General features: G+C 38.1%; 1 long non-coding RNA gene across 1 annotated transcript in view; it reads left to right on the forward strand.

Moving 5' to 3' along the window:
• The first annotated feature begins 6,200 nt into the window (after positions 1–6,200).
• LOC141583678 (uncharacterized) overlaps positions 6,201–20,818 on the forward strand; it is a 322,485-nt gene continuing 307,867 nt past the window's right edge. The window contains exon 1 of the long non-coding RNA XR_012516447.1: positions 6,201–11,206. This is a non-coding gene — a long non-coding RNA (uncharacterized LOC141583678). The remainder of the gene's footprint in view (positions 11,207–20,818) is intronic.

Raw genomic sequence — 20,818 nt, forward strand, 5'->3', positions numbered from 1 at the left:
GGAATTGCTGCATTGTCTTCCACAATGGTTGAACCAATTTATACTTTCACCAACAGTATAAAAGTGTTCCTTTTTCTCCAAAACCTTGCTATATCTGTTTTTTTGACTTTTTAATAATAGCTGTTCTGACTAGGGTGAGATGGTATCTCATTGTGGTTTTGATTTTCATTTCTCTAATCATCAGTGATGTTGAGCTTTTTAAAAATATGTTTATTGGCCACATGTATGTCTTCTTTTGAGAAGTGTATGTTCATGTCCTTTGCCCACTTTTTAATTTTTTTTCTTTTCTTTTTTTTTTTGTAAATTTGTTTAAGTTTCTTATAGATGCTGGATATTAGACCTTTGTCAGATGTGTAGTTTGTGGAAATTTTCTCCCTTTCTGTAGGTTGTCTGTTTACTTGTTTGATAGTTTCTTTTGCTGTGCAGAAGTTCCTTAATTAGATCCCATTTGTCAATGTTTGCTTTTGTTGCAGTTGCTTTGGGCATCTTTTTAAAGAAATCTTTGCCTGTACCTATGTCCTGAATGGTATTGCCTAGGTTTTTGTCTAGGCTCTTTGTAGTTTTTGGTTTTACACTTAGGTCTTTAATCCATCTTGAGTTGATTTTTGCATATGGTGTAAGGAAGGAGTACAGTTTCAATTTTCTGATTATGGCTAGCCAGTTCTCCCAGCACCATTTGTTAAATAGAGAATCTCTTCCCCATTGCTTGTTTCGGTCAGGTTTGTTAAAAATCAGATGATTTTAGGTGTATGGTCTTATTTCTGGGTTCTCTATTATTTTCCATTTGTCTATGTGTCTGTTCCTATACCAGTACCATGCTGTTTTAGTTACTGTTGCCCTGTAGTATAGAGTTTGAAGTTGGGTAGCAGGATGCGTCCACCTTTGTTCTCTTTGCTTCAGATTGACTAGGCTATTCAAGCTCTTTTGTGTTTCCATATGAATTTTAAAATAGTTTTTTCTAATTCCCTGTGAAGAATGTCAATGGTAGTTTAATGGGAATGCATTGAATATATAAATTGCTTTGGGCAGTATGGCCATTTTAATAATTGATTCTTCCTATCCATGAGCATAGAATGTTTTTTCATTTGTTTGTGTCATCTCTGATTTCTTTGAGCAGTGAAGAGGTGCTTCTTTTCCCTTGTTAGCTGTATTCCTAAGTATTTTATTCTCTTTGTGATAATTGTGAATGAGAATTCATTTGTGATTTGGCTCTTGCCTTGGATATTTTTGGTGTATAGAAATGCTAGTGATTTTTGCACATTGATATTGTATTCTGAGACTTGGCTGAAGTTGCTTATCAGGTTAAGACGCTTTGGGGCTGAGATAATAGGGTTTTCTGTATATAAAATCATGTCACATGTGAACCAAGATAGTTTGAGTCTCTCTCTTCCTATTTGAATACCTTTATTTATTTCTCTTGTCTGAATGTCCTGGGCAGAACTTTCAATACTATGTTGAATAGGAATGGTGAGAAAGGGCAAACTTATCTTATGCTGGCTTTCAAGGGGAATGCTTCCAACTTTTGCCCATTCAGTATGATATTGGCTGTGGGTTTGTCATATATGGCTCTTATTATTTGGAGCTGTGTTTATAATATCTAGTTTACTGAGACTTTTTAACATAAAGGGATGTTGAATTTTATCAAAGGCCTTCTCTTCATCTATGAGATAATCATGTGGTTTTTGTCTCTAGTTCTGTTTATGTGATGAATTACATTTATTGATTTGTTTATGTTGAACCAGTCTTGCATCCCAGGGATGAAGCCTATTCCATTGTGGTCATAACCTTTTTGATATGCTGCTGGATTTGGTTTGCCAGTATTTTTACTGAGGATTTTTGCATCAATGTTAATCAAGGATATTGGCCTCAAGTTTTCTTTTTGTTGTTGTTGCTGTATCTCTGCCCAGTTTTGTTATCAGCATGATGCTGGCCTCGTAGAATGAGTTAGGGAAGAGTGCCTTCTTTTTATTTTTTTTTTGGAATGGTTTCAGTAAAAGTGGTACCAGCTTTTCTTTGTACCTCTGGTAGAATTCAGCTGTGAATCTGTATGGTCCTTGGCTTTTTTTTTTTTCTGTTGGTAGGTTCTTTATTGCTGCCTCTATTTCAGAACTTGTTATTAGTCTATTCAGGGATTTAATTTCTTCCTAGTTCAATATTGGGAGGGTGTATGTGTCCAGAAATTTTTCTATTTCTTCTTCTTCTTCTTCTTCTTCTTCTTTTTTTTTTTAGCTATGTGCATAGAGGTATTTATAGTATTCTCTGATGGTTGTTTGTATTTCTGTGGGATCAGTGGTAATATCCTCCTTATCATTTCTGATGTGTTTATTTGAATGTTTTCTCTTTTCTTTTTTATTTGTGTAGCTAGCAGTTTATCTAATTTTTTTTTAAACCAGTTCCTGTCTTCATTGACTTTTGAATGGACTTTTTGTGTCTCTATCTCCTTCAGTTCAGCTCTGATCTTGGTTATTTCTTGTCTCATGGTAGCTTTGAGGTTTGCTCTTGGTTGTTTAGTTCTTTTAGTTGTGGTGTTAGGTTGTTAACTTGATATCTTTCTAGCTTTTTGATATGGGCTTTAGTGGTATAAATTTCCTTCTTGATATTATTTTAATTGCATCCTAGAGATTCTGGTACATTATATCCTTGTTCTCATCACTTTTAATGAACCTCTTGATTTCTGCCTATATTTCATTATTTACCCAAAAGTCTTTCAGGAGCAGATTGCTCAATTTCCATGTAGTTGCATGGTTCAGAGTAATTTTCTTAATCTTGAGTTCTAATTTGATTCTAATGTGGTTTGAGAGATTGTTTGTTATGAATTCAGTTCTTTTGCATTTGCTGAGGAGTGTGTTACTTCTTCTTATGTGATCGGTTTTAGAGTAAGTGCCATGTGGTGCAGACGAATGCATATTCTGACTTTATTGGTTGGCAGGAAGTGGTGGAGAGTTCTGTAGATAATCTATCAGGCCCACTTGATCTAGAGCTGGGTTCCTGTCCTGAAGATCTTTGTTAATTTTCTGTCTTGATATTCTGTCTAATATTGTCAGTGGGATGTTAAAACCTCCCAATATTAATGTGTAGTTATCTAAGTCTCTTTGAAAGTCTCCAAGAATTTACTTTATGAATCTGGGTGCTGCTGTACTGGGTACATATATATTTAGGATAGTTAGCTCTTTTTTTTTTTTTTTAATTGAACTCTTTACCATTACAAAATGCCTTTTTTTGGTCTTTTTTCTCTTTTTTGATATAAGATTGCAATGCATGATTTTTTCTGTTTTCCATTTGCTTGGTCAATTTTTCTTTATTGCTTTATTTTGAGCCTATGTGTGTCTTTGCATATGAAATGGGTTTCTTAAGACAGCATATCAATTGGTTTTAGTTCTTTTTCCAGCTTGACATTATGTGTCTTTTAATTGGGGGCATTTAGCTTATTTACATTTAAGGTTAATGTTGTTATGTATGGATTTGATTCTGTCATTATGATGCTAACCAGTTATTTCGCAGACTTGTTTATGACATTCCTTCATAATGTCTCTACTCTGTGTACTTCAGTGTGTTTTTGTAGTTGCTGGTAATGGCTATTCCTTTCCACCTTTAGTGCTTCCTTCAGGAGCTCTTGTAAAGCAGGTTTGATGGCAAAACATTCCCTCAGCATTTGCTTGTCTGAAAAGGATCTTATTTCTCCTTTGCTTAAGAAGCTTAGTTTTTCTGGATACGAAATTCTGTGTTGGAAATTTTTTTCTTTAAGAATATTGAATATTGGCATCAAGTCTCTTCTGGCTTGTAGAATTTCTGCTGAGAGGTCTGCTGTTTGTTAGTCTGATGGGCTTCCCTTTGTAGGTGACCTGGCCTTTGTCTCTGGCTGCCCTTAACATTTTTTATTTCAATTTTGTAGAATCTGATGATTATGTATTTTGGGGATTATCGTAGAGTCCTTTACTGGGTTCTGCATTTCCTGAATTTGAATGTTGGCCTGTCTTACTAAATTGGAAAAGTTCTCCTGGATGATAGCCTGAAGTATGTTTTCCATGCTGATGCCATTCTCCCTGTCTCTTTCAGGTACCCCAATCAGTTGTAGATTCAGTCTCTACATAATCCCATCTTTCTTGGAAGTTTTGTTCATTCCTTTTTATTCTTTTTTTCTGTATTCTTGTCTGACTGTCTTATTTCAAAAAGATAGTCTTTAAGCTCTGAGATTCTTTCCACTATTTGGTCTATTCTGCTATTAATACTTGTGATTGCATTATGAAGATCTTGTAGTGTGTTTTTCAGCACTATCAGATCAGTTATGTTTCTTTCTATACTGGCTAATTTGGCTGTCAGCTCCTGCATTGTTTTATCATGATTTTTAGCTTTCTTGCATTGGGTTACAACATGCTTGTTTAGCTCAGTGACTGTGATGGTTAATATTGAGTGTCAACTTGATTTGATTGAAGGATACAAGGTATTGTTCCTGGGTGTGTCTGTGAGGGTGTTGCCAAACAAGATTAACATTTGAGTCAGTGGACTGGGAAAGGCAGACCAACCCTCTATCTGGTAGGCACCATCTAATCAGCTGCCTGCATGGCCAGAATAAAAAGCAGGCAGAAGAACACAGAAAGACTAAAACTCTAATACAGTGAAGTTCATTTTTACCCACATTCTGAAGCCTGCTTCTGTCATTTCAGCCATCTCAGCCTGACCCCAGTTCTGTACTCTTGCTGTAGAGGTGTTGAAATCATTTGGAGGAAAGGGGCACTCTGGCTTTTTGAATTTTCAGTGCTTTTGTGCTGATCCTTTCTCATCTTTGTGAGCTTATCTATCTTCGATCTTTTAGGTCATTGACCTCATGTTGTTTTTTGGTGTGTTTTTGTTGTTTCTCTTTTAACAGTCTGGCCACTCTTCTGTAGGGCAGCTGCAGTTTGCTGCAGGTCCACTCCAGACCCTAGTCATCTTGGTTTTTCCTGTACTTGTAGGTATCACCAGTAAAGCCTGCAAAATAACAAAGATGGCAGCCTGCCTCTTTCTCTGGAATCTCCATCCCAGGAGATTACTGACCTGCTATCAGCTTGAATGCACCTCTATAAGGTGGCTGGAAACCTCAGTTTCAAGGTCTTACCCAGTCAGGAGGAATAGGATCAGAGACCTACTTAAAGAAGCAGTCTGGCTACTTTTTGGTAGCACAGCTGTGCTGTGTTGAAGATACCAATTCAGCCTTCAATTTGTTTGGGCTCACCAAGGCCCACAGGCTGGACCAGCTGAGATGCCCAAACAATCAGCCGAGGTCGTGACCTGCCCTGACCCCCAGGCACTTTGTTCCAGGGAGAAATTAGAACTCTGTCAGCTGTAGAACATTGCGGGATGGGAGGGGGGATAGGGGAAGAGGCCCTGGGTGGGAGGACCCACCCCATGAAAAGGATTGAATCAGCGTCCCACTTAAAGAAGCAGCCTGGTCACACCTAGACAAAACTGCCATGTCATGCTGGGGAACCACCTCTGCCTCTGTCAGCTTGGACTCTGCAAAGCCTGCAGGCTGGAACAGCTGAATCATCCAAACAACCAAGATGGCAGCCTGCCCTGCCGCTGGGCACTCCATCCTAGGGAGAGATCAGAACTCCGTTCATAGAATGCATGTGTGTAGGATGACTGGAGGCCCCAGCTGGGAGGTCCCGCCCAGTGAGGAGGAATGGATCAGATGGGTTCAGCTTAAAGAAGCAGTCCGGCCGCCTTCTGGCAAAGCAGCTGTGCTGTGTTGGAGGGACCCTTGTTCGTGTGAACTATTTGGACTCTCTAAGCCTGCAGGCTGGAATGGCTAAGTCGACCAAACAGCAGAGATGGCAGCCCACCCCTCCTACCGGAGCTCCATCCTGTCTCAGGCAGGCTCCACCATGTTGCCGGTGGCTGGCTGGAATTCCAAGCCATTGGGTCTTGTCTTGTGAGGTGCTCTCAAAGTAGAACCTGCAGACTGATGCTGCTCGGCCATCTGAATTCAGCCACCTTCCTAGGGGTACGTATGTATCTCACACCTTGCCTGCGTTGCAGACACCTTTGTTGAGAATCCTGAGACCGGAGTGTGTAGAGCTCCTGGGTCTCTGTGTGTGCCTGAGCAGCTGCTCTGCCGAGACTCCGCACCACAGCTCTGTATGTAAGACCCAGGCTCTCGTGGTGTTAGCTCACAAAGGGATCTCCTGATCTATTGCAAAGATCTGTGGGAGAAGTGTGGTTTCCCAGGGGTCAAACATTCACTCGCCACTTCCCTTGGCTGGGTGTGGGGGTTCCCTGGGCTCCCTTTTGCTCCTGGGTAAGCCATCGCCCCACCCTGCTTTTCTTCATTTTCTGTGACTCAAGTTTTTTCTCTCATCAGTCCCAGTGTGAGTACGTAGATATTTCAGTTGAAGGTGCTGGATTCACTCTCCCCGTTCGTCTCGATGAGCGCCACAGAGTGCAGGTGTTTCTAATTGGCTATTTGGCCCTGCTTTGTGGGCCAAGATAGCCAGTTAAAAACAGCTGCAGCTCAGTTTTGAAGTTTCAGTGCTGTGTAGTATTCCATGGTATGATCATTACACAATTTTATTTTTTTCTTTTCATGTTGATGAAAAAGACATGGAAAGGAAATTTAGAAAATTTAAAATTTTCCCTTTATGAATAAGTGGTTAATACATGGAACAACAACTGACATAATTTAAGAGACTTTCAAGACCCTCTCTCAGATATTGATAGAATATGTTGAAATAGATAGTTAATAGATATAACAAGTTAAAAGATAACTTCTGGGGATATAAGGAATACTGATGGAGGAGATTTAATGCATTCTTAATGGCTACCTGTGGCCTGGCATAAGGATCAGAATACTGAGAACCCCCAGTCACAGAATGTCTCAACCTATCCATTGGCCTTTACCTATGGGTATTCATGGAGAGCAGAGACGTAGCAGGCTGAAGGCTAGGGGAATGTCACAAGAGCTAAAGAAGATCACTCTGAGGCACAGCCTTCATTCCCCATGTGCACAGAAGCAGCTTATAGAAGTCTGGGGTTCAGGTAGGAGAGCAGTGAGATTCATCCAGAGCACACAGAGCTTTGGCTAAGCGCGAAGTAGAAGCTTGAGGAAAACTGTGGATGGGGCAGGAGTCCTGAGAGGCAGCCTTCTGCAGTTCATCAGACCTTTGTAGAGAGTGCTTCAGATGTCCACTGAAGGCTGAGGGAAGGGAAAGAGTGGAGAAGGGATATACTGAAGTCCCAAACCCCAGATCAGGAGCCCAGAATGCAAAGAGAACTCAGTAACTTAGAGGGTTAGCTACTAGGCTATAAAATAGGAAGAGACCACCTGGTTTAGAAATCTGCAGGCTGGGCTATAAAGCTTAAAGGGTCTTTCAGAGTCTGACCATGCTCAGATTCTAAGCCATATTGAGCTAAAAGCCCTAATCCTGTGGTCAAATCACTTGAAGCCAGTCAAAACCATCTAACCAGATCTGCAATAAAACCCAGGCAGATCAACTACAGTTCAGATTGGTTTAGCCTCATCCCTGCCTCTTGCTACATTAGCAAACACACTGTGGAGGGACATACTGTGTATATGAGACCAAAAGCAGGAATAACAGTTGGCTTTTCATCAGAAGCAGTGCAGGCCAGAACACAATGGAATATCTCTAAAATCCTGACAGGAAAAAAAGGTTTATTCAGAATCATATAATATTATATTATAGAATATGAAATATAAGCAAATTATCCTTCAAAATGAAGCAACATAATGGCCTTTTCAGATAGACAGATGCTGACTGGATTCCTGCACACCTGCAGTATAAGAAACTGAAGAGTTCTTCACGCTGGAATGACATACTTCATAAAAACCTGAATCTGCTAGAAGGAATACAGAGGCAAAGCTTTTCAAAAAAACTATTAAAAACTGATCTTTGTGTGAGACAAAAAAGAATAAGCCATTCATCTAAATGAACTTTAAATATAAAGACACAGATTGAAAGAATTAGAATGGAAAAGATGTAACATGCAAATGATAAACATAAAAAGGCTGGTGAAACTATACTCCTAATTAAAAAATGTACCTCAAGAATAGAAGAGTTACTAGAGATAAAGAGAGAAACAACAATTGCTAGAATTAATTACAGTTGGAGATTTTTAAGACCTTCTCTCAGAGATAGAGTAAGTTGAAATAAAAATCAATAAGGATATAAAGGATTTGAACAATATTATCAACCAATGTGACCATAACTGACAATTATAAAACACCACATCCAACATTTAAAATCTGTATTCCATTCTAAAGTTCATGTAAAACATTCATCATATGCAGGGTCATAAAACAAATCACAATGCATTTCAAGGAACTGAAATCCCACAGAATATGTTTCTGGCCACAAGAGTAATAGATTAGAATCAATAACTATGAGATATCAGAAAAGTCCCAAAAAACTAAAAAAGAAGGAAAAAAAAAAGGAAAGGCAGGAAGGCAGGCAAGAGGGAAAGAAGAGAGAGAAAAAGAAGGAAAAAAAAAAAAGACATATTCCAATTGTACTGTGAAGCTACAGAGTAATCAGGAGAATGGATGGTATCAGCGTAAGTACCAAAACTATGTCAAATAAAACAGAAATATATCTACACATCCATAATAACTGATTTTTTTTAACAAAGGTTTCAAGTTAATTCAAAGGAGGAAATTAACATATTTTTATAAATGGTCCTAGAAAAACTGACTAGTCACATAAAAACCCCCGAATTTCAATCCTTGCCTCATACTGTAGGATAACAAAAAATAACTCAAGATAAATTACAATTTTAAAGGAAAATTTAAAACTGTTCAACTTTCTAATTAAGACAGAGGAGGATAACTGGGCAACCTTAGGATTTCATGGGTAGAAAACAATTTTTTAAATTGTAAAAAGCATGTAATATCAAAGAAAAAAATAAATTGTACTTCATCAAAATAAAAATTTTCTGTTCATCAGAAGATACAAAAAAGAAAATGAATTAACAAGCTACTAAACTGGGAGAAAGTATTTGCAATAAATATATTTATCACAGAACTTGTATCCAAATTATACAAAAAACTTCTGCAAATAATTAAAGGACAAACAACCCAATAAAAAAAGGAACAGACATTTAGAAAAAGAAGACCCACAAATGGTCAATGAGTATATAAATATGTACCAATGAAAATTAAAACCACAAGGAGTAATTTTCACCTACTAGAATAACTAGCCTCAAAAAAATCAACATATTAAATATTGATAAGAGTGTGCCATCTTTGGAACTCTCATTCATTGCTGATGGGAAGATGAAGTGATTCTACCACTTAAGCAGGCAATTTCTCATAATCCTAAATACACATTTACTGTATGAGGCAGCATTTTGTTTCTTTCTTTCTTTTCTTTTTTTTTTTGATATTTAGCAAATAGAAATAAAAATATATGTCCACAAAAGACTTGTACAAAAATCTTTAAGCAGCCTTAATCATAAAACCTTCAAACTGGAAGCATTCCAAATGCCCATTGATAGGTGAATAGATCAACAAATTGTGGTGTGTTAATATAGTGGAATAATACCCACTTCATAAAAGGAAGCAAACTGCTGTTACATACAGCAACCATGTACAAATCACAAAAAATACTATGTTGTATGAAATAAATTAGATGCAAAATGATACACTGTAGGATGTGTATTAGATGCAAAATGATACACTGTAGGATACATTTACATGATGTCCCCAAACAAGCAAAATGAATCTATGGTGATAAAAATTATGCCTCTTGGCTGGGCACAGGGGCTCATGCCTGCTATCCCAGCATTTTGGGAGGCCGAGGAGGGCAGATCACCTGAGGCCAGGAATTCAAGACTAGCCTGGTGAAACTCTGTCTCTATTAAAAATATAAAAAAGTTAGCTGGGCATGATGGCAGCACGTGTAATCAAAGCTACTCAGGAGGCTGAGGCAGGAGAATAGCTTGAACCCAAGAGGCGGAGGTTGCTGTGAGCTGAGATTGTGCTACTGCACTCCAGCCTGGGTAACAAGAGGGAAACACCATCTCAAAAAAAAAAAAAAAAAAAAAAAAAAAGGATGCCTCTGAGAAACAGAAAGAGTTGACTAGAAAAAGAATAAGGAAGGTTTCTGGGATGATAGAAATATTTTATATCTTATCTTGTGTCGGATTTTAATTACATTGATATATATTATATGTGTCAAAACTCATCAAACTGAACACTTAAATTCTGAATGTTTTATATTTTTGTTATATGTAAATTATACCTCAATAAAAGTTTAATAAATTAAAACAAAACAATGGAATGGAGCCACTCAGGATTGTGAGGAAGCTGCTGCAATAATTCAGACAAAAGATAAAGATTTCCTGGACTAAGGCAGTGGACATCAAGAGGGAGAAAAAGGAAGCAGGAATTTATTCTCAAGTGGCTCTGTTTAAAGTCTGGTACTCCTCAGACTATAGTCAATCTGTCATATGACGACCTGTGATGGAAGAGCCGAAGCTGAAAACTAATCTCAGAATCTGCTAGATTTGTTCTGGTCCCTTTTTGTTTACAGGAGATTTAGATGATTGTGTGAAGTGAGGTGTGGCTGGATCCTTTCTCAGGTCCATCCATAGACCGCATAGACTCAACAATCTATACGCTTGTCTTCCCTTAAGTGCATGGCTATAAAGAGTCTTAAGGTCTGAGCCTCACCTTCTTCATATGTAAAATGGAGATAATAATAGTTTTGTAATAATATTGTTATGATAATTAAGTGAGCTAACACACTAAAGCACTCAGTATAACAATTTATTATTCAAGGCAGTTGTTCACTGTGATATTTTTGCTATCTTTTTGTATTTTCCTATTTTGACCTTCTTTTATTCAGTAACTTTTAGCATTTAGGACTCTATTTTATAAAACTGTTTACATATGCTATGAGGGCTGGGGTTTCTCCAAATATGTACAGATCATAGAAGTTACTGTGTACTGAGACAGCATACTTGGTACTTAAAGCTTGCTTGTTGAAAGCGCAGATAAAGGAAATACCCAATTAAGTTTTGGTGAAAGACAGCCACAGACTGGGGTCTAAGCATCTCTCTCTGTTCTATTTCTTTTCTCTTCCCAGCCATCATCCATGGAAAGTCAAGGTTAGCCTTCTGGATGGATTTGTGTGTAGAGCCTCTCCTCCAAACCAGAGAAGCCACTGTGTACCTGCTTGCCCTATTAGCATACCATGTGCCCAGGAGTAGACAGGTAATTGTGGGACCGGAGACAGATTAACTCATCACCTCAGGTGAGGCAGCTGAGCTGGGAAAACCAGAAGTCTATTTAACTTCCTGGTTACTTTTATAGTGATGGAAACAAGATCTATTTATTTATTATGTAAGAGATAGGGTCTCCTTCTGTCACTCAGGCTGGAATTCAGTGGCACAGTCATAGCTGCCCGCAGCTTTGAACTCCTGGGGCTCAAGCAATCCTTTTGCCTCAGCCCTCCCGATAGCTAGGACTACAAATGGGTGTCACTATGGCTGGCTAATTTCTTTTCTTTTCTTTTCTTTTTCTTTTTTTTTTTTGAGACGGAGTTTCGCTCTTGTTACCCAGGCTGGAGTGCAATGGCGCAATCTCGGCTCACTGCAACCTCCGCCTCCTGGGTTCAGGCAATTCTCCTGCCTCAGCCTCCTGAGTAGTTGGGATTACAGGCACATGCCACCATGCCCAGCTAATTTTTTGTATTTTTAGTAGAGACTGGGTTTCACCATGTTGACCAGGATGGTCTCAATCTCTTGACCTCATGATCCACCCGCCTCGGCCTCCCAAAGGGCTGGGATTACAGGCTTGAGCCACCGCGCCCGGCTGGGCTGGCTAATTTCAAAAAAAAACATTAAAAAATAAAATAAAACGATGTGCTTGGGAATGTGATGAGTGTTGTGTGGGTTGAAAGTGAATCTTCCTTCCAGTGAACAGCAATTTAATACAACTGAAACTTCTGACATTTTCTAGCTAGTAGGTTGATAGAGCTGTCTGGTCCATCCAGATGATGGGTAACAGACTACTTGAAGTAAGAATTCCAAATGAGATATAGGCAATGAGCAAATTTTTGCCTAGTGGTGCTGAGTGTCTTGCAGTGTAATGCTGTTGAGGCACTGTGGGCTTAGTCACCAGCTGAGGTCCTCAGTATACCTTAGGTGGTGCAGTCCCAGGATCCAGGGGTTCAACACAAAGCAAAAAACACTTTGGATGGGATGGGGCAGGTGCTGATAATGAAGGAGAGTGCTGCTCTTCACTGTATCCTGAGTTCTATGACAAGACTATCACCAACCATGTAAGATTGATATGACTGTTAAATGAGAGAATATAATATGCTCAGCTGGAAGGAAAGATAAGGGCTTCTCTGTATTATGTATCTGTTCTTTTGCAAAGTCTGGTCACCATAATACAGGGAAATCCTTACCTTCTTTTCTAGTTGAAGATCTCATATGTTAGTTAATCCTCATATCAATTTCATACAGTGATATTATTTCTAGAACACAGAAAGAGAAATTGAGGCACGGAGTGTTTAAATAAGTTGCTCAAAGTCATACAAGCATTCTGTGAAAGAGCTGAAGTTTGTGTAAGTTCTGTCTAATGCCAAAAGTGATACCTTCCACTCTATGATACCTTCCATTTCTCTGCCCTTTCCTGTCCTCCAATTTGGCTCTTGGCTCCTTTGCTCTTGCTGTAACCTGCTCCTCATGCCTAAAAGGCCCCTTCCCTTCCTCTTCTCTCAACATGTTCTCAACAAGAAAACATGCTAGCTTTCCTGTTGACAACTCATCATAAGAGGTATAATGTCTTTTAGTGCCATTGTACTGCCTGCTTGCCACACACCAATGAGTCCCCATTTTCTTTGCAGAAGACATTTAATTTTTGAACATTCACTGCCCTTAATTTTGAGTTCTGGTTTCATTTTCAGTATTCTTTTCCGGTGGACAGCCTCATGACCTGTGCAACAGCAGCATCCAATCACTCTAAAGTGCGCAAATGCCCCTATGTTTTTTTCTGGTCTGTATCTGTGCTAGCCCTGATGTTGGTATAATTCCCAGATGGTCTTTTACAACCTCTTTTAGGAAGTTTTCATTGACAGCCTCAGGCTAGGTTTATGCTATTCCTTTCTGTTCCCCTAAACTGCGTAGTTTACTCTGTCAAAGGATTTTTTGATTCTCTAGTGAATTTTTCAATTTACTCATCTAATTTTCCAATTATATTACAAGTATCTTGAAAGTAGGAGCTATAACCAACTCAGTTTGTTATCTATAGTGCTTAGCATATGAACAGACTAATTATAGGAATGCAGTAAATGTTTAAAAATAATGCAACTTGAATGTACTAATTTCTTTAACAAAATATAGAGAGTACCTGTGATGTGTAAACCCTATGCTAGACTTTAAGAATGATGAAACCAAAAACATAGTCACTGCTCTTAAGTGGCTGACAGATAGTAGAGAAGCTGATATTTAAACAGATATTTGGGGCAATGTCCCATGGGTTAATGTAAGTGAATGTTTGCTATTGTGGGAACTTGAGGAAAATCCATATGAAACGAAGAAAGCTTTTTTCTCTTTAGTTTATAGAAGACATTCTATTCCATAGTCCTGAAGAGCCTCTTTTGTACTTAGATGGAAATTAACAAGTTATTACCTAGTGTTTGTTATTATTAGTTCTCACACCAATCTTCTTGAGTACAAATCTTAGTATGTGATCTTGGGCAAAATGTACTCTCTCTGTGCCACAGATTCCTCATTTGTAAAACAGGAGTAATACACTGCCAGGACCATCAGGTCCACCAAGCAGGGCAGGGGCTGGAGGTTATGCTGCTGGATTTCTTTCTCTGGGGTTTCAGTTGGAATGTGACTGGGCCATGCTGGTTTTGTGTTTAAACGCTGTACTTATTACAAGAAGAAACTTTTTTTTCAAGCTGTACATTTATAAAAACAGATCATATACTATGTATACAAAAATCTCAAGATGGTAGAGGCATATATGAATGTACTAAGTAGTGCTAAGTATTCCACCATGCTTATTCATATGATAGTTTTTATTACGAAACTCACACTAGGTACTTACAAATGTACCCTGTTTCTTTCCAACTGTGAAAACAGTGTCACTGCTTTCTGGCTCAGTCCCTGCAGATCCTTCTCAACCCTTTTCCTAGAGGTAATTTTCTTCAGCATCCTTCCCCCTACCTCCTACATAAATGAAGGAATCAGCAAACCCAAAATAAATATGGATAATAAATGTATATGCTTCCCACATAGGATTGTAAGGATGAAACGTGGATATCTTCATATCTTAGAATGACATCTTGCATTCAATAAATGCTAGCTTTATCAGCCTTTTTAATACAATTATTACTGTTGTCCTCAGCAAACCAGCCAACTCTATAATTCTGAAATAGGTCTTTTCAATGACATGAAAATATAGAGTAGCAGCTCCAGCCCTATATTTATGTTCGTGCTTGTGCCATAGACATTTGTGATAGGGGCACACACAGTGAGAAAGAGACACAGATTCTGTTTGGATTCCTTGAGAGAGCAAGCATTTTTAAGAGCTGGAAACTTAGAGCATAAACAACAAAGATATCCTTGAATTTCTTGCTCAAAGTTCTGAAGAGACTTCTTAAATTTTGAGAGCTGGAAAGAGGAGGAAATATTTATTCTTTGCAACCTAATAGCAGGAGAACTGTCATGCTACAATTCACCTTTCTCAACTAGATGAGAAAAACAGGCTCAAATGCTTTCCAATGTCTTGAATGTTTACTGAGAGATGTGAAATTGGGAGAGTCCCCTGGTCCCTGTTTGTAGCCTCATTATGCTTTCTCCTGGAATGTTCTGAATTCCTCTTGCACTTACAGAGATTGGTGGATACAGCCTTGGCTCATCACAGCCAATTCCAGCACACATCTCCCTCTGGGACTTTTCACTAGCTCCTGAACAAATGGCCCATCCCAGGTGTAATTTTACAACCTCTTCTTCCATTCTCCCCCACCTCCACATTCAAGTCTTGAAAATTACATTTTCTATTCTTCAATTAACTCCCAAATTTAGACTTCCTCTACCTTTTGCTTTATATCTCCCAAGGTTGCAAATGTATTTCATTCCAACACTGAAACAACTTGAAGTAACTAGCATATCTTGCCTGGAGAGAAAGGGCTCTTGGTAGCAATCTCCCTGTGGTCTACCCGACTATTTCTAGTTTTTTCTTGATTTAGAGTCTGTCATTGTGAATGGGGACCCACTGTTCTCAGGAAGAAATCTGATATTCTCAAGTAGTCCTAGACACCTTCACTGACTGCCTCCCTTTTCTTTCTCTATTCTCGTCCCACAGCCTCTGAGGACTAACCTCACACATTTCCCCCATGCTACTTGGCCTAGGGCTTGCTTCGCTCCTCCATGCTGGCCTCTCTTTCGCCCCTCCTGGTAACCTCAAGATGTAAAATGCTACAGTATCTCTGGCTTGGGCTCCTTATCTGGCCTCAGATTCTTTCATTCTCCCTTTAAGATACTGAAGAAGAAGGAATGTTCATTTCTAATGCATAGTTTCTTTAACTTTTTCTTCTAGGCTCCTTCAGATGACATTTTTGCTCATGCTGCCTTAAAAATGAAATGACCTTTTCCCAATTGCCCTAAGAGATGTGGCATTTCCCCAGAATTAGTTGAGATTAGATCCTTAGGTTGTTGCATTGGATGAGAAATAGTTTTAACAAAGTTGGTGATGGGTTGTATATCAAAACAGAGAAGTGGGAGGCACTCACTGCTTTGGAGACAGTATCCTCCTTCCACAATGGAATTTTTGGCACAATCTTCAAGTTCTTGAGTTTCTTTTTCTCTTTCCTTCCCAGAACTGTAGGAAAGAGTAATTTTATATTATTTAGGCTTCTCATCACCACTACTTTATTGTCCTACACACTTTGTAACAGCTGTAGATGAAACCTTAATATCATACAAGGTTTCAGAATCAGGAAAATGTGTTCAATGACTATTCTAATTCCTCTGACCCAGATATTAAAGCATGTTATTAATAGTATCTTCTATTTGGTGTGCTTTTTTTTTTTATCTCTCCAGTATACTTTCAGACACATTCTTACTTGATTTCAAAAGTTGCTTTACCTACTTTCTGTTCAGGAGTTGTCTTCTGATTGAGTGGCTACAATGTCAGAGGGACGTATGCCTCCACCTATCAACGTGAAAAATAAAAACCAACATTCACAAGAGACTTAGGTACACAATTATTTTTGGACTAAGTATTAGGAATACAAACCTAAATAGACCTAGTTCCTTCTTTAAATGAACTTGCATACTGGGCTATACTCAGAATACTTGGGACCCAATTCTGTTGAGTTTATAGAAATGTGTGCGTATGCAAGGCTGGATTTTTATAAAATTTCTCATAAAATGATTTTTATAAAATGTCTCACTTATGCTTCTTCCTTTTATAATAATATAAACCACATACTTTGTAAGACACTAAAAATATTTTATGAACAGTTTTTGAAACCAAATATAAATGTGATTGTTCATTTTACAGTAAAGTTCATAACCAGGTTATGAGGAATTAAGAGACTTTTGACAGATAGTCTGGATGTTGGGATGTAAATATATCTACATGTATACATTTATATAAATACACACATACATATAGATATATTTCAGGGTAAACATGGTAAGTAATAAATTTTGTTTGAATATTTTGCTCTCTTTGTAGATAAATAAGTAAGTTTTGTTTATCCTAGTAAAGGAGTACTTCCTCAACAGGATTCTATTCATTGCAATGATAGGGGGCTAGTAATTCTAAGCTGGAGAACTGGTGTGTCTACTGTCATCACTTATCACAAAGACCTTGGTGTAGGATGTGCTCCTGGGGGAAGGCTCATAGGGAGAGAGATTTTTGTGATGGAGTAATCCAGATGTTTGAACAGCTGTATTAGTAGAGTTGTTTGGACAATTTTACACAATAATATTTTGTGATAAAGTTTTGGTATGTGAAATGGCCATTGTTTCTCAAAGTTCTTTTACTCAGAAACAGAACATGAATTTGTAGCAGGTCACAATTTAATTGAGAAAATGAAATATATCCTTCTGAGATGTTACACTAAAACACAAATGGCTTTTGCTTCATCCTAGACATTCATGTGAAACAAAGCATTCTGCTAAGAAGAAACCCATAAGGGCTTTTTAAAATAGGATACACTTTGATTATGATCCAAGGAAGAACTGATAGTGAGAGATTAAAACATTTCCAGGGAAATTTATAGCTTCCTGCATTTCTAAGGTTACTTTATGTCTTAATGGTCAGGCATAATTTATATTTTCCATGGCAGAAAGATGCGTGGTCAGAGATTTTCTCTGCTACTCAGAATCTTGGTTGATTTAAGAGAGGAGATGCTATCTCTTAGAGTACCAAATGGAGCCAAGACTTGTACACTTCACACAGCAGCCAAGTCTGTCTGTATATGTTGACACATTTTATAGACAGTGCTTTTCTGAGATCTTGATCAAGATCAGAATAAAAATACAAATAATAATAGTAAGATAAAAAAATGAGAGGATAAAAGGAGCAGGAGAATAAAGTGAAATTGCTACTGTGCCAGAAGTGCTAAGATTAGCATCGGCAATTAATAATACTAGGGCTTCTGTAATTCTAGAGTGTGTGTTAACTAGAGTTAACTCAGCAAACATTCATGGAGACTGTGTGCCAAGCACTGTGCTAGACACTGAAAGATTAGAAAGATGAATCAGACTCAGCCCTTTATGATCTAGCTGGGAGACTCTCCTGTGGGAATTATTTCCAAGAAAAAAAAGCCATTAAATGTGACAGAGAAGCTCAAAGAAAAATACTATATGAACAAAACCTAGAGTTTATGCTAGATTTAGAGATTGGGAAAGCCACATGGGGAAAGAGAGACACACAAAGGAGTTTACAGAAAGTTAATTTTGGTGAATGGATATGGAAAAAAAAAGCAAAATATGGCATGCACAATTTGTGGAGATGGGAGTACATATAGTGCCAGAGTATGAAGATGTCTGAGTACAGAGAATAAAGGATGCTCTCTGGGGACTGTGGCAAGGAAATCTGGGTCATCATTAGAATCTATTCTCATTAGTAGCACTAGAGTGAGGTTTGCTCTAGTGCAGATTTAGAATAGGCCATGCACTAAAGCCTGATGTAGGTGAGCACTGTTTTGAATCCCACCTCCCGCTTTGTTCCTCTTCTCCAAGCTGCCATCCTGTGGTTCATTCTGGCATGAGCTTCTCTATATACTGCAATAGATTTTAGGGAAACTGAAAAGGCCTTTCAAAGAGAAGGATCCCCTGCTGGTGAAAAGACCAGGCAACACGCTGAGCCAAAGAGGGTGCCTGGCTTTTTACTTAATTTCTGTTCCAATGTGACCATCCTTGGACTATGCCTATCTTCTCCCTGCCTGCACGCTACAGATCGTTTTCATTTAGTTTGTAGACATAAGGTGCCCTTAATCATGGACTTTAAGGATTTGTGCTTGATCCTGAGAAGTACTATGAAGCTGTGGACAAAGACTCTGGCTCTGTGTGAGTTCTGCTTACCGGCTGTGGCGTAGAAGGATGCTGTGCTATGTGTGTAAATCAATCACTGTACCCTGGTAGGCATTAAAATAATTGGACTGGGAATCATTGGCTTTGGCTTTTGTCATGGTTTGGCTAAGATTGAGACTTATTACCTTCGGCCAGTTATTTAACTTATTTGACCTCCAGTTGTGTCTTTTGTAAAATTATTTGGTTCGACTTGATCTCCAAGTTTTCTTCCAGCCTCTAGTTTTTATTGTTGTTCTACAATGAAATTTGGATAGTATGGCTTTTAAAACATGAAGAATCCAAGAGTGGCTGAAGTTTCACGTTTCATACTGACTTTTGTGTTAAATTTACTTTTAACTGATATGTTTCAAATTTGATATGATGGCAAACATGTCAAGTCATTCTTCCTTTGCAAGTATAATTCTAGTGTAAGTCATTCATCCTGCCAAGGAGGAAAAAAAGTCAACTATTTTTGTAAACAAACAGCTAATGGGCATGCTAAGTTTATTTAAATTTTGAAAGCCTTTGCAGAGGAAGTAGTATCTTGTAGTGATTAAATCAAACAACTGTATTAGAAATTCCTTACCAAAATCAGATATTTACAGTGAATTTTGCTATGGAATGTTGGCTGGTTTTTGTACAGTTCTGAGGTTATTTTGCTTCATCTTGAAAGTAGCAGGGTATTAAAATACAGTACCATGAACATTTTACCCTGAAGCTTAGCTGCCTTTTATTTTAGAGAGGAAAAGGTAAAAGCTTTGGAATATGGTTGTGTAATGTAGCATAATGCAGTATAAAGAGGAATGCCTACATATTTAATGCCCCACAAATGGAACTTCAGAAAACCACAGTAGTTCTTAAATGGTGCATTGCAAGAATAAAAACATGATCCAACCCAGAAAGCATTCCTGCTGGGTGGCTAGATGTTACTGCCTTTTAGGCCTGACTTTTCTCAGGGGTAAGGCAGACCTTGTACAGCCTTTTATAGAGTGAGGCCTAGATTGTTCCATTATGCTTAGGAAAATATGAAAAACGAGCTAAGTGTTTTAGCAAATTTTTAAGCTAATTGAATCAGTAAGGCAGAAGCCAAGAGTGGGAGAATTTCTAATTCTGGTCCTTTGCTTTCGGCAATGATATTGGAAGCTAATGCGTAAAGTATGAGTTATAAATGCCTGTTTACTTGTCTGCCTTCCTCACTAAACTGAGTTGCTTGAAGAAAGGGACTTTGGCTTATATGAATGCATATTTCTATCTGTGTAACTAGTATATGAATGGAATATAATGGGTCACCAGTGATTATTTGTAGAATAAAATAGAAAAAATAATTCAATAGAAAAAAATCTTTAGAGCAGAGTAAAATAACAAAAGCAATACATGAATGAGAAGAAGAATGAGGTAACACTTTCAGGATAAGTAGTAGGAATTACTAGCTTGTGAAATGAAGGATTCCTTGGTGCTTGTTAGCTTTCCTTAATGTTCTGTTTAAAATGCATCCGTATTTATTGGACCCTTATTTTTTATACTGGGAGGAAATCTTGTAAAATTGGGGTTTTTACATTTCAAAAAAGATGGAAGCTGATCCTAGAAATTAAATACAAATTATCCCAGGTGTCATTCTTTGGGGAGCAGTATACAGGATGGAGTTGTCTCTTGGGACCTTTAGATGCTTCAATTTGGCCCATTATACAAATACAACTTTTTACTAGCCTTTTATCGACTGTTCTTAAGTTGACGTTTTCATACTAGTTTTCCTCTGATCCATCCTAGGGAAAAGTGGCTTGATGTAGTATAGGGAGAGAATACTAGAGCCCTGGAAATCACTATATTTGGCATTCTGGGGTACAGGGTGTGTTCATAGATCGAAATATATTTGAGAGTGTGTGTGTGTGTGTGTGTGTGTGTGTGCGCGCGCGCCTGCACGCGCGCATGTGTCTATTTGCCTTGTCTGTTTGGCTGACTTAATACTACATATTAAGACTTGGAAATATATAAAGTAAAAGAAAATTAAAGGAAAGCCATTCTATTCTCTGCTTTCTGATGTTGATTTACAACATCAAAGCAAAGACACAGAGACTGGTGAGATATTTAGCAATCAATTGTCTATATCTGTTTTTAAGTATGTTTTTGGTTTATAACTGGTGTCTTAAAAATTGGTGTGTGGTTTAAACGCAGATTTTACACTTTAAATTGAGACCATCATCTCAGTTTTGAAGTAGGAAATTGCTAAGATAACTTTATTTTGTAAAAAATGAGGTCCCTCAAATGGTGGACAATTAATCCC

Source organism: Saimiri boliviensis, chromosome 1, assembly GCF_048565385.1.
Source record: "Saimiri boliviensis isolate mSaiBol1 chromosome 1, mSaiBol1.pri, whole genome shotgun sequence".
Classification (NCBI taxonomy): Eukaryota; Metazoa; Chordata; class Mammalia; order Primates; family Cebidae; genus Saimiri; species Saimiri boliviensis.